The sequence below is a fragment of the Leuciscus leuciscus genome, assembly GCF_965113295.1.
Source record: "Leuciscus leuciscus genome assembly, chromosome: 3".
Classification (NCBI taxonomy): Eukaryota; Metazoa; Chordata; class Actinopteri; order Cypriniformes; family Leuciscidae; genus Leuciscus; species Leuciscus leuciscus.
The window spans coordinates 65,488,065-65,501,084 of NC_138727.1; the positions used below are offsets into that span (position 1 = coordinate 65,488,065).

Consider the following 13,020-nt stretch of genomic DNA (forward strand, 5'->3'; position numbering starts at 1 on the left):
TAGTGATCTTAAAGAGCGCGATGGATTATAGGGTGATAAAAGATCCGTTAAATAGACTGGAGCTAAGCCGTTTAGGGCTTTATAGGTCAGTAGCAATACCTTGTAATTAATACGGAACTTTATAGGTAACCAATGCAGTGATGATAAAATTGGTGTTATATGATCATATTTTCTTGATCTCGTAAGAACTCTAGCGGCGGCATTTTGGACTAACTGTAGCTTGTTTATTGAGGATGCAGGACAACCAGCTAATAAAGCATTACAGTAATCCAGTCTCGAGGTCATGAATGCATGAACTAACTTTTCTGCATCAGAAACTGATAGCATATTACGTAGCTTAGCAATGTTTCTAAGGTGGAAAAAGGCTGTTTTTGTAACATATGAAATATGATTTTCAAAAGACAGGTTGCAATCGAGTATAACACCCAGGTCTTTTACTGTAGAGGATAAAGTAACAGGACATCCTATGATGTTAAAATTGTATTGTGCGAGGTTTTGTGGGCGGTTTTTTGAACCGATAAGTATTACCTCTGTCTTGTCTGGATTTAATAAAAGAAAATTACGCGTCATCCAATCTTTTATATCTTTAACACAAAATTTTGCGTTTTCATCCGGCCGTGATGAAATATATATTTGAGTGTCATCAGCATAACAATGGAAACTAATTCCATGTTTCCTTATAATATTTCCAAGTGGCATCATATATATGGAAAATAACAGAGGGCCTAACACAGATCCCTGCGGCACTCCATAGTTTACTGGAGTTATGATCGATTTTTCTCCATTTAAATAGACAAAATGGTAGCGGTCAGATAGGTATGATTTGAACCAGCTTAGTGCTTGTCCTTGAACACCAGTATAATTTTGTAGTCGATCTAAGAGTAATGTGTGATCTATAGTATCGAACGCAGCACTAAGATCAAGTAAAACTAGTATTGAGATACAGCCTTGGTCAGAAGCTAAAAGTAAATAATTTGTGATTTTAACGAGCGCAGTTTCAGTGCTATGATGCGGTCTGAATCCAGACTGAAACTTTTCATAGATATCATTTTGTTGCAAGAAAGAGCCCAATTGAGCGGACACCACTTTTTCAAGCACGAAACAAGCACGAAACAAGCACGAAACAGTAGTGGTGGGCAGATCGAGGCTTTGTGAAGCAATGAAACAGTTGAACCAAATGGGCCATATTGTTTCGAGGCTTCGAATCAATCCGACACCCGTCTCAACGGTGACACCTAGTGGTCACTTGCAGGTGTTGATCTGAAACAACCTTGACGAGCCATTAAAAAAATGTGTTGTTTTTTTATTATTGTATTTTTCTTATATGTGAAGCTTGTAACCTGTAGGCTCCTCACTGTGCATAATGTTATTTTGGTCCTGCAAAATGAATATTAATAAAAGAAATCAAGCTACAATGTCTCACTTTTTTAGAGATTTTTATTAAAAAATATTAATTTCTCTGCTGTGGAAGGACTTAGCCTACTTCTTTTTTTACAGATAATTTCTCCAGCCTTTGAAAAAAATCCTCTCACAAGGGACGCTTGTTGCTGGCATGCAAATATATATTTTTAGCTAGGACATAGCCAACAAATGAGGAAAGATTATTGCTCTCTCTTTCCAGTAAGTTAGTGGATCATGAGTTCTGGGCAAATTTCAAATTCTCCTCAAATGGCGCATCATGGATGATGTATTGTTGCAGTAGGCTAGCTGCCAATCACAATACACACATCTCACTTTATTTGGGGTTTCTAAACGGAAATGCTCCCACACCACATATGTACGGCATCTCTTCTGGGGAGCCTCCATTTTATCTATCTATCCAAATCTATCTATCTATGTATCTATCTTTATGAATCTATCTATGTATCTATATATATATATATATATATATATATATATATATATAATCTATCTACGTATTTATGTTTCTATAATCTATCTATATATCTATCTATTAATCTAGCTGTCTATATATATTTATGATCTATGTATCTATTAATGTGTCACTATCGTCTGTCTCTAGCCTATCAGTCAATGTGTTGTGTAAATTTAAATGTAAGCCTAAATAGCCTATAACTAATCAAATCGCACTATGTCACTATATCACCAAAAATCCGCTATCTCAAAATCAAACTCCTCTCACAAAAACCCACGAGGTCAATATGCGTTGATTTCACTTTTATACAGATGTGCGATTGTGTGGTCTGTTCCTGACCCTGTCAATCAAACGCTGATTCGGCGGACCACACCTGATAAAACACTAGTGAAACACTTTTAGGCTTCGTTTGGCCATAGTCATGTGACATGGGTGTTTTGAATCACGCTTTGAATCACGCTTTGGATCAGTGTTTCGAAACATCTGCGCTTCGGGATCTCGCAAAGCTTCGGAACGACTGTTTCGCGTCAGCCATCCCTACGAAACAGACCTCAGGAAGAGTTGTAACATTAAACAAGGACTCCGTGACAAACACTGAAACAACCAGGGTATATATACACAGATACTAATGAAGTGACGGGAAACAGCTGTGTGCAATGATACAATGAGTGACAGAACAGGATGATGGGAAATGTAGTAAGAGTGAATGACACCGTGGGGAAAGAGGACCTCTAGTGGTGACCCAGGGAAACACAAACCAGACACTGTGACAGTTCTAAGTAGTGCTGGGCAACAATCAATCAGATCCGAACATATAAATACACACACATGCATGTATATATTTAAGAAAAATGTGTTGTTTATAGTATATATATATATATATATATATATATATATATATATATATATATATATATATATATATATATATATATATATATATATATACAGTTCATACATGCAAATATTTCTTAAATATATACATGCATATGTGTGTATTTATATATACAAAATAATAAGGCCATACACAGTACACACACATACATTATGTAAACACACACTTTTATTTTGGATGCGATTAATCGTGGCCCAGCACTAGTTCTAAGTAAAAAGTTTGTGGAAGCTCAGGATTATAGGTAATAAAAAGAGGTTCCCCCATTTCCCAAACAAGACTACTCTCTAAACTCCTCAGAGTTAATGCAAACAAATTAGACATCTTTATTTTTATTTTATATACCAAAATAATTAGTAATTCATTATGGCTCTTAATAAGGAAATACACCCAAATAAGGACATTAAATGTGCATTGTTATGTTATTATGTATTTCTGACAGACAGAAAAAATTAATTTACAAATATCAGGATTTTAAACATGTTTAAATATATATATGTCTCATACTCCCATAGGGCTTCACAGGCAATATTTTTTATAATTTTAAATAAATGTTACAATGAGAGGAACCAATTAGATCAGTAATTAATAACTAATAATAGTTCATCAGTCATTGGTGGTGAAATATCAGGACTTGACCATTGCAGGTGTACATTAAATTTATACATGCCATTTTTAATTTGAGAAGGAAACATTGATCTAAGACAGCAATTACTCATAACCATTAACATACTTACGGTTATTCATTAACATAATTTTCCTAAAGATTCAAAGTCTAATGAGGAACAAGCAGTTCAATTTAAAAACAAAAAAACACACATCCTGGTTTAACACCGTCTCTCAAAGCAAACAAGGTGTTTATTAAGGTGCCAAGTATCAGAAAGAAAAGCAAAAAGAAGGTTACATTTTCATGAATGTTATTTTGAAATGAATATGATGGTTTTGATTAGCCTGGTTAAAACCAGACCCTTCTCAGTTGAAACTGAGTATAGTGTCTGGCAAAGCTATGTAGACAAATCATTTCCAAAGGGGCGTCACCAACCGACGTAGCTCAAATTCCTCTGGGCGCAATTGGATAGTCATAAAACCAATTAGATCGATGAAGGAGATGACGTATGCTTCGAGTGTTGTTCTTTGCTCCGGTTTTAACGAAAACGGTAAGTTTAAATCGCTCAAAACAGACGCGATATCTGATTCGTTTATATACTGTCTATGATTCGAACGAGTGATGTTCCACGGCGGCATCCATCTTTGTAATGAAATCTCCTTCAGCGTCGCTGCGCTGTCGTCATCATGTAAATCCCTCCCCAAACGTTTCTGATTGGTGCCGCGATTTCGGCGGCACAGAAATGAGTTTGAATGGGCTCTTCTCCAGACTATCCTGGAGAGAGAATAAAAATTCGCCGGAAGTAGTCTGGGTTTTCCCAGGCTAGGTTTTGATGGGTTCTAGGTGAAAAGTTTGTGGCTTTAGGAAGCTCATGATCACAGGTAATAAGACTTGCGTGTGAAAGTGTGAACTTACAGAACTGAAATGACTGTTTTGTTTATCTGTCACTTACAGCAATCAATTTTCTTTCATTACATTAATTTACTACATTAGAACTAAAATAAGAGGTTTTCCCCTATCCCAAACAAGAAAACTCACATTCTCAAATACAAAACAGCAACAACACTATTGTCAAAACTGTAAGAACTGATTTTCCTGCCAAGACAATAGCTGAGATAAAACTCACCATAAAACTATAAAATACACCCTGGGCACAAGATTGCAAAGAAAGATCACAGGGACATTGTCCTATCCAAACTTTTCTCCTGCCTTATCTCTGCATCCCCCTCTCCCTCCTCCCTTTCTCTCCCCCTGAGTCAAGTCACCAAAAGTTCACTAAGAATCTATTGTGTTTCCTTTTCATGTTTGGTATCATTTTAAATGTCTCAGTGCGATTGGAAAAATGGTCTTAATTTCATTGCAGTCACTGGTATAATGAGAAAGATTGAGAACTTAGAAGACCTGTTCTCCTCTTTGGGTGATGTCTCTTCAAGATATCTCCCCTCTCCCCTGAAACCAGGTGCTACCCCCTGGGGTACAATATTTGTACAACCCTTTTGTTCTGGTCTGGGTATTTAAGGGTAGGTGACAGAGCAGACTTTGGGAAGCCTATAACCAGGAACGACCCCCATACAGTGCTGTTTCAGTGTTTTCCCATTGGAAAATACTCACACACCACTGTGTATCTCTGTCAGGAATGCATAGCTTACTTTTAAAGTCATCTTTGAGTAATTGATGTCATGTATTTATTATTATTATTCTGAATTGGCTTTTAGTCACGTGTAATTGGCACATTTTTCAGAAATTATTATTACTAGTAGATTAAAGTGCAGTCTGGTGTTTCAGCAAATCTCTGTCCAGGATAGATCAAACCGAAGGCACTATGAATGGAGCATGGGGCACATCATTAAGGAGACCTTCCGATTTCTGACTAACATTGACTTAGCACGTTGCAAGCTTGCAACTATTAAAAAAATTACACCTTTGTTATAAGTCAGCAGTGAGCGGTCGCTTAGGGTAAAATAGTTGCACTGCACCCTCTGACTATTTCAGAACTGGCTAGTTTGTGATCGTGAGCGCAGATTCGCAACTTGACGTCTCAAAGCGACACCGGGTCCTTAATGAACGAATATTTGAAATTATGAGATACTCAGAATAATCAAAGATCTAAATTAATTCATAATTTATATTATGACTATTTTCTAATAAGAAACAATTATCTAAATTGGATTATCATTTGAAATTGGAGTCAGATTAAGCGTAGAGCTAAAGTAATATTGAAACTAAATTCTAATAAATTAAGTGAACTTCACTGGAGCGCTGAAAAGACATAAACGCATTATACCCTTCGCCCAGGCCGTTGGACTCTGTCATTGGGCCAATGGGTGTTCTTTACAAAACCCTTATCTAAATCATTAGACAATTATCCTCCTTTGATAGTAAACACTATCATAAAACCAATTCCTCTAAATGATCAGCATCTGCTCGTCACTGAGCTACAGTCACGTTGTTAACACTTCTGGTCAGGTGTAAATGGCTTTTTCTTTAAGAGTCAACTGTCTTTCTAAACTGCTGACTTGAAAGCCCAACTTTATTTTTTTTGTGTGTGAAAAGCAACACAGTCTTTTCTTGTGTCCCATATTTCCACATGCAAAACAAACAACTTAATGATTTTTCTTCTTCTCTCCAAACATTGTCTTGCAATGTGACATGGGCCGAAGGACAACACCGTCTGAATTTACTTTTGTGAGTTTCCTTGGTCTATGATGGAAACTACTAGATAATCTATAATGGCTTCTTGCATGCATGTGTGAATTACATATAGGGCCAGATTCAATAACAGATTTTTTAACGGCAACGCAAACCCTATTTTGGTGCTAAAAAACTGATGTATTCATGTAAACGGCACGTAAACTTGGGGTTTTGCTGAGTCACATTTGGCACAGGTTACCACTGAAAGAGGTAAACAATCATATATAAATGACTCTTCTTCCAATCCAGACACTGTAATTTCTTGCCTCAATTTCACTTCTGTACCTTTGAGAAATTGTTGGGCAATATTATTTTAATGACATGACACTGTCATTGACGCTGAGATAAGAGTTCGCCAACATAGGTCTGTAATACTTGAGAAATTAGATAAATGCCAGGCAGTCTACTTGAGGCCCTGAGAGGACAAAGGACATCTGGAAATTAACATTTGAACTCCCCCTTGTGCACTATCGAGACGAAAGTCTCATCTCTGAGTCATCCTAATCTACATTTCATTCCCTCTTCCCTCACCCCCTCTGATCACCTGAATTCACCCAAGAAAATATATAGTTTAATGTGAATGATTATCACAGAGTATAATACATGTTTGGTATCATTTGAAATGTCTCAGTGTGACTGGTACAAATGTCTCATTTCCAAATAAGTAAAACAAAAGGTAATAAGGTTTTTAAGAGTTTAGAGATAACTGGCACACAAAGGAAGGTGGTCTCCTGGCAAATGGTCTCCTACCCCCAAAAGGTGTAACCTCTGAATGCAAATTTCCATTGTTAGCACATGTTTCCATGTGAAAGAAGTTCTGTCTATATAATGGAATGCAGCAAAGGGTTCTGGGCCTTTTTGTAACTCAAGTTGGCCCATGATGCTAAGAGTAAACTCTTAGCATCATGTATCTTAATGTTGGGTTTGCATCTCTTCTCTTTATTCCAGAGCATTTGATGTTTTGTATCGATTATCTTTGAATTGATTATAAAATTGCCATGATACATTTACCTGGGGGGTATTGTATGGCTGGTTTGGACGACAACACACATGCGTTATATAATTGCATTGCATATAATGTGTGCTGGTCAACTAGTCTAAAATTAAGAAACCCCTAGAACACAGTAAAAAAAAAAAAAAGATAAAAAAAGATAAAACATAGGAACATTGTGCACAATTAAGATAGGCTAAATCATTTATTTTCCAATATCCAAATATGATACTAAATACCACAGGGAAAAGGGCTTCTATTTGTGACGTGCTGTCTTTGCATTTAAACATTGCACATTTTAAACAGGACACGCATTAGCTGAATAAATGTTAGCCAATACAAACATTTTGGGCCCTATTTTAACGATCTGAAACGCAAGTGTCAAAGCGCAAAGCGCAAGTAACTTTGTGGGCGGGTCTCGGCGCTGTTGCTATTTTCCCGGCGGGATAAATGACTCTTGCGCCCGGCGCAAATCTAAAATGGGTTGGTCTGAAGTAGCTTCATTATTCATAGGTGTGGTTTGGGCGTAACGTGAAATAAACCAATCAGAGCGTCATCTCACATTCCCTTTAAGAGCAGATGCGCTTTTTCCATAGCGGATTGCTATTGTAACGGCGGATTTGCCAGGCGCGCGCCAGCAGCGGTTCACAGCCAAGGAGAGCAACGCTCTCGTCACGGCCGTAAAAGAGAGAAGTTACATTGAAATGGAGAAACCCACCCAAATTAACTTCGGTTAATTTGGGTAAATGTGTAAGCTAGATGTATGCTTTTATAATAAATTGTTTATCTATCTATCTATCTATCTATCTATCTATCTATCTATCTATCTATCTATCTATCTATCTATCGTAATAATGTATGATTTGCAAAAATGAAAACTGCTGCTTCTGTGTAGATGAGAGAATCAAAGTGCGCGTTGTGCACACGCTACATTGATTATGGCCAAGCATGCGCCCTTAACACTAGAACTGCCATGGCGGTCATTTTGACCGTTTTGAATTTTATATCTGCAATAACTTTGTTGAAAAAATAAATAAAATCCTGCTGGTACCTGACTTTTCCTAAAAGTGTCTGTATTTTCATTTAAAATGCTTTTCATATAAATTACACATAAGGCAAAAAAACAAATGAACATATTTACCTATTTCGGCCATAAACCGTCATATTGACCGCACTGAATTTCGCGGTATTATTATATACATATACCAATATACACAACAATAAAAAGTGGTAAAAAATACACAAAACATATTCTACAACAAATCATTTAAATGTAATGATATTCAGAACAGAACAATAACAAATAAATAATCCATAAACAAGCCAAAATGAAATCGGTTAGGCTACTTTCAAGCGAAAGTGAAAGTAAGCGCCGTTGGGCTCACGTAACTCTCTAATTAGAATTAAAATGTTTCAACATGCGATGTATTTGGATGGTAAACTATTCTTTATTATAGGCTTTGTACTTCACTCGTGTTCCAAAATCGACGGAAAAAATCATCCTTCACATGCGCAAAATGGTACGAATTGTAGCCTAGGCTACTATATCGAGCAGTGGAATTTTTATATGTTAGGTTGACTAGGCTATTTTATTATTATATTTTATTATGGCTGTAATGAACGGGCTGCGATGTCAAGATTGCAATGGATTATGGTGTGTGTGTGTGTGTGTGTGTGTATGTGTGTGCGTGTGTGTGTTTGTGTGTCGGCGGGCGCGGACGCGATCGAGTGTAAACATGAAAACAGGCTACTCATTTTGTTCAGGACATCTACTGATATTATTATTGATAGATGTATAATTAAACTTGTTTAAATGTACAGTTTGGTGTTGTTTTGTTTTTAAAAGACATCCTAATACAATAAATGCATTAATCTCTCAATTGGGTATTTATCATTAAAGATATAGAGTTTTGAATCTAGCGGTCAAAATGACCGCTTGCGGCAGTTCTAGTAGTTATGGAATTTTGGCACTTCTAGTGTTAAAATAGCCTATGAATAACATGCGCAACGCGCCACTGACTTTAAACTATTTTTTCCTGGTTAGTGGCGCAATTGTTTTCTAAACCTGCAAAATAGCAAGAAGGAACGTTTGCGCCGGAACACGCCTCCTCTTTGCGCTGAACCGCCCCCGGGAGCGCAAGTGTATTTCTTAGTTAACCGACGTGCTTCTGTGGAGGGAAAAGTCCGCTTTGCGCGGGTGCAAAATAGGAATGATACATGCGTCGGTGTACAAAGTCACTTGCGCTGGGTGCAAGATAGGGCCCATTGAATCACTTATTCTAAAAATAATATAAAGTATAAGTTCCGAATCCGACATATAATGAGGGCTGTGTTAACGGTAAACGTCCGTCATTTAACGAATTTTAAAAGCAGGGATGGATAATACAAAATGCTTTTTGACAGAAAAAAAAACAAGCAAGAACAAAATTTAAATTTAGCCCGTCAATTTTAATTTTACAATGATCTTCTCTCTCTGTGTGCGCGCGTCCGTGTTTGTGAGAGAGAGAGCTCGCGCAGAACTGATACAACGGTACTTTTTAATCCATAAGTAACTAACGCGCTAGTTTTCATACAAAATAAATATGTAACATAATTAGGTAGGCTACTTTAGATATAATTAACACAATAACGTAACACATACGTTTCTCAACACTGAGAATGAATGAATAAATAAACGCCTGTTTCTCCAGACTCGCGCATATCAGTAGGCTAATCCACAAATCACAGCACTTTCATAATCACTAAGCCATAGCGATTTCAAGATTTATAGTTCAGCCTTACTTGAGCATTTTATTATTTGCATGACTGAATGATGTCTTCCTCTTTTCTGAGTGACCATGAATAACTTAACGGAGTATTTTAAGATAATCCATGCGATCTGTGTGATCATCGAATCCATAAGATTAAGTTAACTCAACAATCATCTTTCCACATCGACCCCAGGCCGTTTACCTTCAGGAGTCAGAAGTACCGTACTGTACTGTCCTCGCTCATGACATCAGTCAGACGGCGGCCGCGGGAGTGGAAGGGGGATCGAGCAGGAATCTTTATTGGTGTCGATTTTCAGTCTCTTTTTAATGATAGGCCTTACGCATCTGTCAATCATCCCCGCTTGCTATTTGGGAATGAACCCAGCGCTATGATTGGTCGAACTTTTCTTCTTTTGCTGTAGCCTGATTTGAGGACAGCGCGTGCACAGAGGCTACCAGGTTTTTGCGTAGTTTAGAGTGACAAATCGTATCAGCGTACTTTGAAGTCAAAATGCGTACAGGTTGGCAGGTCTGAATGATGCACAGATATCATTAAAACCTTTTCATTTATGGAGTCAGATGAAATAACGAGAGAATACATATTCAAATGTATTGCTGTAACGGTCACCAGCTGGAGTGCCCTTGAAAGCCACCAGAGGGCACTCCACACCAGACTATTGTCACTCTCACAAACTACATTTCCCAGAACTCACTGCCCGGACTCATCATCATTGATTGCATTCACCTGTCTCTCATTACCTTGTTAGTTTCAGCCTATTTATTCCATGTTCACTCATGGCGAAATTTTGTATGTTGTTGCACTGCACTTCTGAGCAGTTTCCCTGGTTTTCATGTCTCTTGGTTTTTGGGATTTCTTGCCTGTTCCGTGGATTACTCTTGTGCCTCTGACCCCTGCCTGTTTTGTTTGTTTGTTTGTTTGGACTGCCTTCCTGTGCTTGACCCTCTGCTTGTGTTTGATTACGATTCTGGATAACCCTTTTAATAAACTGCATTTGGATCCTCTACCTTCGTGTCTCGGAGCAGTTTGTAACAATTGCATTTAATCAAAAAAATACTCTGCCTCGAGAAAAGACAGTAACACGTAAAGACCTTCCGCTCTGGTCGGATGCTGGCTTTGGGCCGATCGAGTGCGAGCTTACAGGTTTTACTACACTAACATTCACAGAAAAATAAATAAATGAGACCCAAATGGTCACACTGTAGAGCCATGAAATGCTACAGTGTTGTGGAATGTATGATCATCAAAACCTAATAAAACATTAATTGGCCATTGTCAGTTATTTAGTAGTTATTTTTCAACCTGTAACAACCAATAAACCCCAAATCCAGCATAGAGGGGTTCAGTGAATGTGGTATTGAATGTGTGTGACTGTTTCCACCTGGAAGTAAGATGTGCTGTCAGTGATTCGATCACAACTGTTCAGCCTATATGCATTTCCATTTCCGCCTGCTATTGACATGCTTTTCAAATGCATCTTCTGAGACCACTTGTGTTGAGATTTCGTCAAGACATTCCCCTCTTATTTTGTCACACTCTTTATTTTTCCAGGAGCACAGAGTGCACAAATGATCCAATGTGAGCCATCTGAACACAAGAAGAGAGAACATTTATAACACAACACAGCAAATTATTAGACATGTCTATGTGTGAGAGCTACATTTGTGTCCTGCCTGTCCTCCAAGATCCATAAAACTAATAAATGCAGAGTTTTAGAAAAATCTTTGCTGCAAGAAACAGCTATGATTGTTTTGAAAATGTTTAGTAATTGTTTTGTTAGTAAAGAATCTAATAACTTACCTTGATTCATTATGAAATTTGTAGATGTTCCTTTCACACCCTCTGCATTTTCATTAAATACTTTTTTTATTAGATTTTTTTTTTTAAAACACCAGTATTAATAACAGCAATGATAGTAACCTTTTCACAAATAAGGAAAACATTAAAAAACACGAAGACAAACAGAATTCTATATTAAACCATGTCTTGCAACTATGCAACTTGTGGCCGGTTAACAGACTTTTGCTCATGTTCCTCTGCCAATAAGACAGTACAAACTTTTCAGTCATATTTTTAAAAACATAAATGACTCCTCTTATTTGAACATACCATTTTTTTCTCAATTTCACATCTGTACCTTCAAAATAATCAACTCCACTCAGGAGTTTCTCAAAGACATAACAGTGTCACTGAGATGATGATTTAACACTTTAACATACGACAGGTATCCTCAGTAAGCGGCTCATCAGTGTACGAAAAATACAGAAGTCAATCTCAAAGATGAAAAGTTTATTGCAGCAGTGACAAAGTATTCAAACACCTTAAATCCGACTGATCTAAACTAAATCCTTTTAAAAACTAAAGTTTTTTAAAAACAGTTCTTCACCACTAATGTAAATTAATCAATTAGTTTTTGGGTGAAATTCAAATGTGACGTGACCAAGCTCAGTTCGTTTTGCAATGTTGAGAAAGACTAGATCTGTCTAGATGTTCAAAATCGATGGAAACCTGCTGTACTATGAAACCTCTGATGACTGCTTGGAAAATGTAGTTGTGGTGAATGTGATTGATGCTGTTTTTGCAATTATTTCTCATAAGTTAAGTCCAAGTTTGGGTTAGAGCAAATTACATAATTCAAATAAGAAAACAAAATGACGAGTCATCTGACACTTATGCATATGGAGACAGTTGAAAAGCTGAATATAGATGACATGATCAAAACCTCCATCTGCATTACTCCTGATCTCATAACCTCATTGGAGTATCATAAGGTAAGATGAAGGTTTTTGTGATGCCGTCGTGCAGCTAAATATTTTATACACTTTTGGACATTTACATACTTTTTTTTTTTTTTTATAAAAAAATGTTTTACAATTGCTAACAAGCGTTTACCAATACTTAAAACAGGGTGTCTACAGATATAAACAAGTTAAATTTAAGACTTTTTAAGACCTTTTTAATGCCACTTTGAATTAAATTTAAGACCAAACCTGTGATGGAAATACACATTATATTACATGCGTATATGTAATATTTAACCTAAGTAATTGAAATTATTTTATATTCACTCAGGGCCTGAATTTCATTTTGGAAAATGGGGGGGGGGGGGGGGGGGGGGGGGGGGGATCCCCCCTTAGGTGATTCTTATGGGGGGGAATTTTTAATTTGAGGGGGGAGTTTAGACTTTTTTTTTT

At 37.0% G+C, this 13,020-nt stretch overlaps 2 protein-coding genes across 4 annotated transcripts in view; one reads left to right on the top strand and one right to left on the bottom strand.

Annotated features, from left to right (window-relative positions):
* LOC309495465 (microfibril-associated glycoprotein 4-like) overlaps window positions 1–13,020 on the top strand; it is a 102,551-nt gene that overhangs the window by 26,210 nt on the left and 63,321 nt on the right. The window lies entirely within an intron of this gene.
* LOC309495377 (protein NLRC3-like) overlaps window positions 1–13,020 on the bottom strand; it is a 43,920-nt gene that overhangs the window by 5,218 nt on the left and 25,682 nt on the right. The window contains exon 12 of one of the 2 annotated variants that reach the window (XM_082165077.1): window positions 12,101–12,893. The exons of the other annotated variant lie outside the window; for it this stretch is intronic. The gene's annotated coding sequence lies outside the window, so the exon portion shown is untranslated. Of the gene's footprint in view, window positions 1–12,100; window positions 12,894–13,020 lie in introns of those variants that run through there. 2 annotated transcript variants of the gene reach the window in all.